Here is a 13,380-nt window from a genome sequence, read left to right on the forward strand (position 1 = left end):
GAGAAAGCCACTTTTACTAGTGCTAAAATTTTTGGAAGCTAAGTAAAAGATAAAGTAAAGACACAGATAAGGGAGAAGCCTTTTCAGGGCTGGCTCTCATATTAGGCAGAGTGACACACCTGCCTCAGGTGGCATATTTTTGGCATCATAAAAGGGCAGCAACTGGTTAGTTGCTTGAACTTGTTATTTTAATCTGGAATGGGATTTTCTTCTCTGTGTGCCAAAACAACTTGACTAGCCTTGAATATTATGTCTTTGAACTTGAGTGGGTGAGGAAATGCTATTTTTCCCCCACCTCAAAATGTCTTAGGCTTGCCCTTATTTTCCCCACATGATTGGTATTCCCCTCTCAGCATGGATCTGTCAGATGGTTGTGAGAATGGTCTTAAATAGGTTGAGCCTCCCTTATCCAAAATTCTGAAATCTGGAATATTCCAGAAGCCAAAACTGTTTTCATGGATGGGAGAGATAGTAACACCATTGCTTTCTTTGTTTACTGCACAAAATTGTTTTAAAAATATTGTACAAAATTACCTTTAGGCCATGTGTATAGTTTTGTGTTTAGACTTGGGTTTCACCTCCAGATATCTCATAGGTACCCATATGCAAATACAGGTATTCCAAAATAAAATAAAATAAAAAATCCCAAATCCAAAACATATCTGGTACAACTTTATATGGCTAGCACTGCAAACTTTTTTTTAAAACAGCATTCTTCAGTCTGTAAGAACTTAACATATAAAAGTCTAGCATGTGAAACCTTCCTGACCTGCAGTTTGTTGTTGTTAACTTCCCATGAGTCAATCTCAACTCATGGGAAACCTGTGTATGATACATTTCCAAGACTCTGTCCTCTATTGCTCTGCTTAGAGCCTGTAAATTCATGCCTGTGACTCCTTAATAGAGTCCATCCACTAACATGCAGATTTTTCTCTTTTAATTCCTTCCACCTTTCCTAGTTTATTTGTTTTTTGAATGAATTGTGGCTTCTCATGATGTGTTCAAAGTACAACAGCCTTAGTTTAGTCATCCTGGCTTCCAAACTCTTTTTATATAACCCGCAGTTAAAGGACAGGAAAGCTGTACTTACTCAACCTCTTTCTATTAGATGGTATTAGAATTAAGCCAATACTTATTGAAAAGTATTTGCAATGAACTGGGTAGCTGGACACACTGACATCCAGTAAGTTCCCTAATGAAGCTTCCCTTGACATGGATAAATAAGAGATGAGACAACATCCCACCCACCTTTTATTGTAATGTTTGTATTGTTAAAGGTATAGGAGCAAAGCTACTAGAAAAAGAGGCAACCATAATTTGTATTTCAGTCTTACCTTTCTCACAGGCTTGTTGTATGGCTAAAACTGGATATCCTCATGTGTTATAATCCCAATCTATTCTTTTGGGAAGATGCCAATAACATACGGGCCCAAACAGACTGGCCAAAATAAAACTGCTTCAAGTTACTTTTGAGGTTTGCTGTTTAAATGATGCATGTGTCCTAAGAGGCCGGAAGCCACACAAAAGCCACACTCCAGTCTTAAGCACTGGAGCGCAGCTTTGGTGCAGTTTCTGGCCTCTTAAGGTGCATGTATCATTTAAACAGCATACGTCCACGGTGACCCGAAGCAGCTTTATTTTGGCCTGTCTGTTCACGTCCATACATTAACATTGTCAAGTATAATACCCATGGAAAATTAACTGTACCGTATAATACATCTGGCTTGTTTGAATTGCTAAGCCACTTTTCAATGTTTTTAAAATGTTCTTCAGGCTTTTGGTTCCCACAAATATTGAAAGATCTGTTGGAAAGGATTTTTGTCAAAATCTCCCCCCCCCCCCAAAAAAAAGTCATTTCAAAAGTTCCTTCTGGGGGCTTATGTTTTTGCTGTTAGCCTGTCTAGATAAATGTATTCATGTGTGCATTAATATTACACTTTTTTTAACCTTTGTGTAATCCTTAGAGTCTGCAATTTTTGCAGGCTAATGATGAACTGAAATATTTGCTTTCAGTGTTCTTTATCCATGAAGGATATCAGAGATGGAATCTTCTGTGACATCAGGAGAAGATTTGCAAGGTCAGATTTCTGTGAACAGGCCCTCTGTAGCAGCTGCAATGCAATGCAAATAATCTGATAGAATAAAGAGAAGCATAATCTATAATGAGGGTGGACAACTTTTGAGACTCCAGATGTTTTGGGTTACAAATCAATCAGCATGGCCTGTGGTAAAGGACTGTGGGAGGTGTGGCCAAAATGTATGGAAGGGCACTGGTTCCCCACCCTGGCCTGTGACTCTATAGTGTCAAGTTTGAGCATATCACCTACATCCCTACCGATATTGTTTTACTCCATTCCTTATCAGTTCCTGTCAGCCTGAACAATGTTGGGTGGGGGGATGATGATGCAAGTAGCAGTTCATCATCTGAAGAAGCAACTTGCCATAAAGGCGAATCTTGCCATTGTGGTCCTCCAAATGTTGTTAGCATACCCTCCAACGTTTCAAAGATAAAATCTGGCCCACATATGGCTGGGCCACATCAGAGTGTGGTTAAAAAAAGTGTGGGCAGGCAACAAAAAAAAGCAAAAGGTACTGAGTTACAATACCAAACAAACAAACAAACAAACAAACAAAACCCTACTACTTTAAGCAGAGAATATGCTGAGTAAATTTAGGAAGGACAAGACTCCATTCCCTTCTCTCTTCTCCTCTCCTCTCTCCTGTTGAATTGACTGAGTGCAAACTACTTCGGTACTACTTTGAATTAAGTTTGTAGCAACTGAAGTACACTGAGAATGAAGGGGAAACGTGGGGAGAGGAGAGAGAAACTGATACATTTTAAAAGCAGTGAAGAAAGTGTGAGGGTAGGAGATTAATCAGGAGTGTTCCTGCCAAACCAGAATAGTTGGCAACTAAGGGGTGAAAAAGATGGGCAATATAATGCGGTTTCCAGCCACTTTGAAGGAGGGGCATTTAGGCAATGCACACCTTGAAAGCAGCTGGAAACTGGACCAAAGCTGCTCACTGGGACTAGAAACTGGAGCAAAAAGAAGCTGGGATAATCCCACTCAAGTAAATGTACATATTTGCCCCTTCATATAAACACCCCAATGCAAGTGTGGGGCTATGGCAAAGCAAAAAAATGAAAGTGTGACAACTCCAATGGATGCAAAGATATAGCCATGTTAGTCAGTAAAATTAGTATATAGAGAAATTTTGTAACACCCTTGGTCCAAAACACACTGCAGAAATAATCCAGTTTGAGACCGCTTTAACTGCCCTGGCTCAATGCTTGGCATTTCTGGGAACTGTAGTTTTGTGAGACGTTTAGCCTTGTCTGTTAGAGAGTTCTGGTGCCACAATAAGCTACAATTCCTAGGATTCCCTAGCACTGAGCATGGGCAGTTAAAGTGGTCTCAAATTGGATTATTTCTGCAGTGTGTGTTGGACCTTTTTGAGGCTTACTGAATGAAAGAAATTGGCAACATGAGCTTTCATAGACTTAAGTCTACTTCCTCAGATGCATTTGGTGGAGTGGAAAGCAAGGGACAGATCTATATATGCCATTGGTGTGTGAGGACATCAATTCAAATCAAAATTCTTTGTATATGGAACTGAAGTGGCAAGCCCAGTTTTAACGATGGTGACTCCAATGGATATAATTACAATATGCACAAACCAGTCCAACGGGGGGGGGGCATGAGGTGAAGGGAGCATATATGGGGGACCTCCATGATTGTGTTTTGATAATGTATGACCTGTACAACAATGTGCTGATACCCAGTACTGGTGGCGCATCGCACATGCGATGTTTGGCTGATCAAAGAAGTGGACATGCAATGGGATGGCTGCTGGGCAAATGAAGAAGGTACTTTGAGGTCGCAGGTGCTGTGTTTGTGTAATGGTCTGCATATATGTTGGGGAGGGAACAAACAAATTACCAAGTGGCATGGCTTGACACTGTGCCATGTTGTTGGGCCATACATATTTGGCCTGTCTTGGGAGTGGACCATGTGGGCAACAGGGTTTTGACCGGCTTTTGGAAAAAGCAGGATTGCGCCACTTTTTCCTGCTTGCCTGCCTGCTCTGGCCTTATGTGTTGACTCCATTAGCCCTGGTTCATGTGACCAATGGTGCAGGATATTTGATATCACAATCAAAACGCTATCCAACAGGCCAGAAGTTTGCCATCTTAGCCACATGGGTTGCTTCTTTGCTTACATCTATCCACAGCTGTTCTTTAGAGAAAAGGAAAAGAAAAGAGTGATAAGTGGCAATTCCATAAGCCAGAGCTGGGCAAAGTGTGGCCCTTGGGCAGATGCAGACCCCAAGACTGTTTTGGGGGACTGTGACCTCTCCAGATTCCCAGAACCCCTTTCCATGCCCAAACAGAGATGAATTCCCACTCTTGCAAGGTGCTAGAAGTGGCAAGGTACCTTTTAAATGAGTAGCTACCTCCCCAGCACTGTTTAATGTTAAAATACTCATTTTTCAAAACCAGCTTTCTATCCATTACTGGCTTTTGTTTGTTTGTTAGCATTTTTGGCAGTCCTGGAGAGACCCAAGGGCAGAAAAATGCCCCCAGAGGCAGCACAGCAGCTCACCCCTGAATTCAAGGAACAGGAGCACTGTTCTTCACTGAATCTGGGCCCTCTAATAACCAACAAGATTCTTCATGCAGTAGTAACATTAAAATGTTCATACAATAATCACAGCATGTAATTTTTGAACAAACTAAAATGTTGCCATCATGGTGTGGCTATGTTCCCTGCATAGTTGAACCAGAATGCCTGTAATTTACCTTGTTGATCCTGATTATGCTTTCCTGTTTTTGAGGAATCTGTCTTGATTACCGGATTTTGAAAAATACCACAGCTTCCCAGAGGCTTTTCTGTCTCAAAATTAGTAGGTTAATGGCTGCATGAATTACACTCCTGTCAGTATAGTAAACAGTATGCTTATTAGCAAGCATTGTGACAGCAGAGCAACATTCACTGCAGAGATTTAGCTTATAATTATGCAGTATTCAATCATGTGGCTTATAGTGACCTAAATTCCTGCATTTAGCAGTTACATATATTACTTTAATTATATCCATGAGACAATTGGCTTTGTTAAGTCTTGCTTATAGATTTAATCATTTGGAATTGTGTACTGTTGTATAGACGTAGTTTAAAAATATCTATAGTGTGTGTGTGTGTGTGTGTGTGTGTGTAGATCAAATGAAATATTCATAAAAAAACTCAGGTTGTCAGCACTAAAAAGAATGCCTTTTTATTTATCAACAATACTGTGAGTGAGCTGGCAATGGCATTATAAAGGTGTCTCTCAAATATTTCTAGCAACTGAATTCATAATACTTAGGCTGATTCACATAGGGTTTTCTCCTCCACAGTGATATCTGGCCCTATTCCTCACTAGTTTGCTTCACAAAAAAAGCAATGAGTAATTTTATCAATTATCTTCCTGCTTTAAGAAAGTCTGAAAGCCACACAGCTTTCGAAACCTATTTGTAATTCAGAATTTATTCTGTGTAAAAAAACACCCTGTTTTCTGCACAAATCAACCATTTGTGGATTTTGTACAGAATATGTTCCCAACTATGGCATTTTCTGTGTAGGAAACTATCTAAAAATATAATTTTCTAGGCAGAAAGTGATGTTTTCTAAGCAGAAAATGCTGATTCATATTCAAAGCCACCGTGTGTGAATTTTGTGCAGAATAAATCCTGACCTGCAAAGACACTTGTTAATCCAAGGATTTATCACATAAAGCTTGAAAAAGCAGAATTAAACTAGGATAGCAGTGTCTGTGTCCATATCTTACCATATGACACTGTGTCTGTCCAGTAGCTGGTCTGTAGTCTATCTGTTCCTGAAGTGCTGCTTCTCAATGCTGGGCAAAAACTGCCAGTGGTTTCCAACTGCACTACTTTTTCACTTTGATGCCTGAGTGATGAGTTCCTCCCAAAGCAGTTCCAATATGGTACGCGTCAGTGTGATTCTGCTCTCCTTTCTGTTCCCCTCTCTATTCCCAAGCAGGCTGTTCTACCCCCAACAATTTCTTTACCTGTTACCTATAAAGCCCTAAATGGCTTGGGCCCAAGGTACTTAGAGGACCGCCTCTCTCCATACAATCCGCCCCGCACACTCAGATCATCTGGGCAGAAACTGTTAAGAGCTCTAGAGGTTCGATTAGTTACCACCACCAGGAGGGCCTTTGCCACCTCGGCCCCCAACCTCTGGAACTTGCTGCCTGTTGAGCTCCGCTCAGCCACCTCCCTTGTCCAATTTAAGAAGGGGCTGAAGACCTATCTTTTTGAGCAGGCCTACCCCTGACTCCCGCCCCGGTACTCTCTCCCTACCTCCTTTCGTCAGCATTGTCTAGCTGGCATGAGTTTGGGTAATTGGGTTGTTGTTTTTACTCTATGTTTTAACTGTTTTGGATTTTATTGTATGTATTTTTTGCTGCAAACCGCCTTGATTTCTTTAGAAAGGTGGTATAGAAATAAAATATTATTATTATTATTATTATTATTATTATTATTATTATTATTATTACTTTTATTAATTTTTATTTAATTGATTGCCATGATCACACAACTACACTATAATACAAATAAATACAAATAAATACAGAACAAAAGGCATATTGGGAATGGGATAGAGCCGGGAGGCAAGGCCTGGGACAAAAGCATCACCATAGTGATTTGGAAGAGTTGTGTGATAATGATTGTTCCCAACCCAGTATGTTTCTGTTTTCTAGATTAATTCAATTGTGGTATTTTACAAGCCCGGTGTAATATATTCCCAAGGTCCTCCACATCAGGGTTTCTCAACATCCCCAAAAATATGTTTTTCAAACTTTTTTTATCTTTTAAAATATTCTTTCCATACCTGTGTATGGAAATACCTGTGTATGTGGATTCAATGCCTTGAGGTCAACAGAACATCCCCTGTGAGTACCAACTCATTTGGGAGGGGGAAAAACATAGGGTGAGATGGAAACTGCTGACAGAGGTGGATGTGGCCGTATTCTCTTCCAGACTATTAATGATGATGATGATAATGATGATGACGATGTTTATTTATATAGCATCATAAATTTGCATGGCACTTTACACACATCATCAAAATAAATAAACATTATTATTATTATTATTATTATTATTATTATTATTATTATTATTATTAGTCTGGAAGAGAATAAGAGTCAAAACATAAAGATGAATCCCATTAGGGGTATTAGCAGGAAGATGGCAGGAAACTGGAAAACCATGGATCAGATATAGAGATTTACTGTACACTGATCACACAAACAATTAAAAAATACATTGAAGAGAAGAATTAGGAATGTTATAAGCAACTGTGCAAAAGCAATAAAATGGATGAAAAATTTAAAACTTTGAAAAAGAAGAAATTGAAATTGAGAAAATATTATTGAAAGATGTTAAACACCAAATGGCACAATTGTATAAATATATTTTAAAATATGAAGATATGAAATTAGAAAAAGAAAATATCAAAGAAAGAATGATCAAGTGATCTCAATATATAGGTAGAGAGCTCCAAATAGATAGCTGGGAGACATTGTGGCAGAAAACAAATAAGTTTGCAACATGTCAGAGTCTGAGAGAGAATTATTTTAAAATAAAATAAATAAATGACTGATGAAGTGGAGGAGATAAGATGGAAGAAGGGAGGAGGAGGAGGAGGAGGAGGAAGGAAGGAAGAGAGTACACAAGAAAAGGTTGAACTAGAGGGGAAGGACGGATGGTTGATGGAAGTTGAAACGTGAATAAGACGACAGAAATGTAAAGATTTGCATAGTATGGTTGAGTAGGATTGTACTGAAATGTATTTGTACAAGGACTGAATAAACTAGGGTGGCAATTTTATGTTTGTTGAGTAAAATTGTTTAAATAAAAAAATCTTTTAAAAAAGAAAAGAAAATGACTCTTCATTAAGCAGAGATCTAAAAAGTCAATTTTTCACATTGTGCTTGCTTTATGTGATTCTGCTCATATTCAAGTAAGCAGAACACCCTTCAGACCTTTCTTCTCAATGTCTTTATTATGCCTCTCAGTTCTATTGCAAATAGATCTTGTAACATCTTTGAGACTAACTGAAAGATAGAAGTTGGTTGCATGAGTTTTTGTAGACTTGAGCCTACTTCCTCAGATGCATTTGGTGGGTTGGAAATGTGGAAATGTGTGAGAATGTCCCAGGAATGCAAAACTTTGTGTGTGTGGAAATGAGGAGACAAGTTCAGTTTTAACAATAGTCGATGGTAGTTGAGGGACAAGGCAAGGATGTTGCCTAAAGCCAAGGTTAGTAGATAACAATATGAATTAGTATTGGGATGTAGTGTGGGAACCCAAAAAGATATGATGAAGTGGCCAAGAGAGTCCCCATGAGTCTGGAGAGTTAGCTAGTGTTATAATGTGAGCAGTGTGCCAGGAAACCATTGTTCTATTGTTATCATCACTGCTATTGTTATCATCATCATCATAATCATCAGTCACATTATTTGATGGTATCTCACTGATTTCTAGATTCTTGGATAGAATCGGAATCACTGATTGTCCAAAACTCATTCTGTAACATCTGACAGACTGTAAAACTGAGGTGATGATGATAAGAAATCACCACTGAAGACAAATGTGTTATTATGTGCAGAAATTGAATAGGGCAAGCATTCATGGTGTCCTCATTCAATGGTTTAAATTCAATTATTAGTCCCAAGAAAAGTAAATGCACTGATGAAGAAGCACTCTTTGGGTGTTCATTTATATGCATGTGGGCTCAAAGCATGGAGGCCTTAATCCAATTGTTATTCCCGACTGCAGTAACCTAATGAAATCAGAGAGGACAAAATATGCAAGTTCCACTGATTCAAAAGGTCTCCTCTAGTTTACTCATAATTGGACTGCCTCACATACCATCTCTCTTTTGAATCTACCAAATACTATAAGACAAATTGCTGTATGTGTGGTAGTTGTTTTTTTTACACCGTTACAATTAGCTTAATGGGTAGCAGACAAAATTATTAAAAGCTAACATTTAAATGCACACAGATTTATTGGAATAAACTGACTTGTTTCCCATATTGACTATGGGCCCAGAAACAAGTTATCATTTGTCACCCAGCTGCTCAGTTCTTTGTCACAGGCAATTGGATCAAAAATATTTAATGTCCTATTGGCAGATTTGTAGCTGTGGGACTGTATTTGGATAGAAATAAATTATGGTAACTTTCTCCTACATACCAGTTCAAAAATGTCATATTATGCCTCCAAAGCATAACTCTATGCTGTAATGATGCTGTACTTCCTGTGATGTGCCAGAGGGAAAAAATCCATGGCTTTAAAACAGAATTATAGCCCTAGAGGATGCTTTTCTGGAGTGCATATCAATCATTCCCAAACAGGGCAATGACTTCTCCTTCCCTTCTCTATGAGTCATGCCATCTTCTTCATTCCTTTTGTACTTCAAAGAAACTTACATCCATTAATGATTTTTAAAAATTTGAACTGAAATTATATGCTCAAGTGTAAATAATACAATTGAAATGTTGTTGTTGTTGCTGCTGCTGCTGCTGCTGCTGCATGCCTTCAAGTCCTTTTCAAGTTATGGTGATCCTAAGGCAAACCTATCAAGGGGTTTTCTTGGTAAGTTTCTTCAGAGGGAGTTTGCCATTGCCATCCTCTGAGGCTGAGAGAGTGTGGCTTGCCCTAGGTCACCCAATGGGTTTACATGGCCAAGTGAGGATTCAAGCCCTATTTTCCAGAGTCATAGTTCCACAGTGAAACCACAACACTGTGCTTGAGATAGCTGTAGGGAGATCAAGAGAATATAAAATTGTTTAAGAAGACCATATTATTTATTGCTCCTAATGCCTTTTTTTACTGACAGCTTTGTTAGTAAATAGCACTGCTGAGAAGCAAGAAAGGGGTATCTGTATGTCTGCATTGGTGTAAAGATTTGCTTTACTAAAACCAACAACTAGCACTGAAAGACTCCCTTCCTCCCAGAAAATGAAGACAAAAATGAACTATGGATGCTTCACTTACACATGGAAGAGATGAGAGAGAAGGAACATAATGATGCATGCAGATAAAGTGATGGAAGAAGTCATCCAAGCTTCTCTCTCACAGCATGACACCCGTACAATGCTGATCTATGTGTAGAGATGTAAAATTCCCTTCCATGGCATTGAAGATGTTTTTATTTAGGCAGGCTTTTGAATTTTAACTGTGGCGTTGTAGTGTGTGAAGTATGTAGTGTGTGAATTATATATTTTAAATATATGTTTTAAATATGTTTTAAATATTTTAGCTATATTTTAATCATACTTTTAATAGATGTTTAATTCCTTTTTAACTTTTGTAAATTAATGTTTTAGTTGGGGCTTTGTAAAAATATCATAAGCTGCCTTGGATCCCATTTTGGGAGAAAGCCAGGATATAAGTGCAACCAATCAATCAATCAATCAATGTTGATTAAATCCATCACAGAATCTGGTGGTACTGAATTCTCCTCCAGTCTATATAAAGGTAGCAATCTCACAATGCTAGACTGGCTAGAAATGATCTATTTACAGAGATATTTCTGCATATGCCTGTTGGAAATATTGTATTGGTATTTTGAAAATGATGATGCTGATGAACGAAATTCAAAGAAAAGCACATTGGTGTACATAGAAATGGTTAGTAATGGCTTTTATTAGCATGGCAGAGTCAAGACCAATTCAAGTCACTGAAATGACTTGAGTTTGAGTCAAACTCCTCAATCACTGGTCTGATTTATAATCACTAGTGCAAGGATGAGGAGAAAGCAAGAGGGAGCTCGAAGTGGTGTGGAGAAGAAAGAAAGCAGAAAATAGGGTGTAACCCTCTGAGAGGAAAGAGGTAAGTGAGGACAAGAATCACACAGGCCAAGAAATCAAGGAGAGATATGTAATAAAATCTAATTACCAAACCAAGGACTATCTTCATGATATGTGTTCTGCTCTGCTATTGTGGAGAAAGCCAAACCCAGTACACCTTATTTTTTTATTATTTACTTTTAGGTTGTGCTTTTCATGGCGTGCAACTCTCTGTTGTTTTGTACATTCATTTTTTTTATTGCAAAGCACCAACAACTGATAAAGACACCTGTCTGCATTTGCTGACTTGAGTTAGAGATAATAAACAAAGGCGAATGTTCTTGTAAAATTTGGTAAGGGCAGGCTGACCACAGAGTGTGACTTTAACCTTTCCCCCAACTGTTTGTTTGCCATTCATTTAAAAGGTTATCCTTGCAAACTATTAAGAAGGAAATTATATAACTTGGATCTGTGGCTGAATTCCAAAGTAAAATTCTTTTCCTGAAATTCCAGGGCAGAATTCTTTACACTCTTCCTATCTCAAATACCCCTTGAGGTTTACATTCCTCACTTGGCAGTTATGTAATGTTGCCTTTTGCATTTTAGCACTCAGCATTTTATGCTGTTCAAATAATACATTCTCACAGAACAGATTTTAAAGTGATATATTGAGTGCTGCTTACAGGTAGTACACAAAACGTGCTTCAGAACCCACATTAGGAATTCTAAATTAGTTGGGGCTTAAAATTAAGTTTTTAGGAATAAATGGATGGGACTCATTCAAACTCATTATTTCTTTTTTGTATACACCAAGATATTTCAAGTGTACATACCCACAAGGGAGCCATGATTGGCTGCTATTTCACACTGAGTACACAGTACATATAAGTTGCTGGTTTGCTTCTTGTAATGTACAAAATGGTTCTTTGAACTGAACCATGGTTCTAATCATTATGTAGAGAGATCTTGTAGCACCTTTGAGACTAACTGAAATAAAGAAGTTGGCAGCATCAGCTTTCATAGATTTCAGTGAACTTCCTCAGATGCATGGTTCTAATCAGTATACCATATCATTTGTCACAAATCATTATGCTAGTACTGCAGAAACAATTTTGTGAGGATCACAGAAGCATTTTATGTTATGACCCAAACAGACTGACGTGAGTACTGACTCTTGGATTTTCTTTCTTATGTTGGTTGCAATTAATGTTCAGAAGATTTAGAGAAGGGCTTGACATATCACTCAACTTTTTAGGTTCTTTAACCCCCTCCCCATTTATCATTTTATGTTGTCTCTTTTCTGCATCACTATATGGAGACAGGGAGAAGAACAAAATTCACATGAAAATTTAGACACCTTTTTTGTATGCACTTTTGCCTAATATGCATTTTCCTAGAAATTTCTATAATTTACACACTTCTCTATTGCATGACCAATAATCTATATCAATTAATCCCATTATTAGCCACAGGGTAGATCCACTGTATCAGTGAAAACCTGTGTAAAATCAACTTATTTAAGAATGATTAAATAACTGGAATTAACAGTTGGGTCCAGTCTATCATATAGGACCTATAGGAATGATAAGGTATGGTACAGAAATTTATAGAATGCAGAAGTAGTTCATTCATCTGTACAATTGGTGCCTGTCTGCCTGCCTTCCTTCCACATCGTATTAATTTCTCTTTTGCCATTTGCTACAGATTCCCTCTTTACTCCATGTTCTTATGCCACAAAACAAGAATTTCAGACAATGCTTAACCTGGAGGCCTCTAACAACAAAAATCTAAGTTGTCAAAATTATCTATCACATGTGAAATTTGAACTGCAATCCAAAGCAAATTTGAAGGGAAGGGGAAGCAGACTCAATTTGAATCCAAGACAATTCACGTGATTAATGATCTCACAAGAAGAGGGGAATTGTGGTCATTCCTGAGGCAAAGTGAAGCTAGTGCAAAATAAACTATCACACCAGTACCTATGATGCAGAGTCACCAATTCGAATTGGTACCCTTGCGCATGCTCAGTGGGGCTCTGAACGCATCGTGAACCTTTGCACTTCTGGGGTGAAGAAGGGGGCCACTTCCTGGTTCCAGTTTCATGTGAATGCTAGCCTCACATAAATGATGGCTTCACATTTCTTCCTCCCTTTTCCCATCCCTGGCAAACAAATCCAAATGGGTCCTCCATGTCAGAGCCCCCATCCATTTCAGCCACATCTACATTTATCCTCCTGTCATTCTCCTCATCCCAGTCAGCCACATCTACACCTATCCTCCGTATCAGAGGCCCCATCCCTGTCAGCCACATCTACATCTATCCTCCATGTCAGAGCCCTCATCGCTGTCAGCCACATCTACAACTATCCTCATGTTATTCTCCTCATCCCTGTCAGCCACATCTATACCTATCCTCCTGTCATTCTCATCCCTGTTAGCCATATCTACATCTATCCTCCGTGTCAGAGTCCCCATCCGTTTCAGCCACATCTACACCTCTCCTCCGTGTCAGAG

The sequence above is a fragment of the Sceloporus undulatus genome, chromosome 1 (genome assembly GCF_019175285.1).
Source record: "Sceloporus undulatus isolate JIND9_A2432 ecotype Alabama chromosome 1, SceUnd_v1.1, whole genome shotgun sequence".
NCBI lineage: Eukaryota > Metazoa > Chordata > Lepidosauria > Squamata > Phrynosomatidae > Sceloporus > Sceloporus undulatus.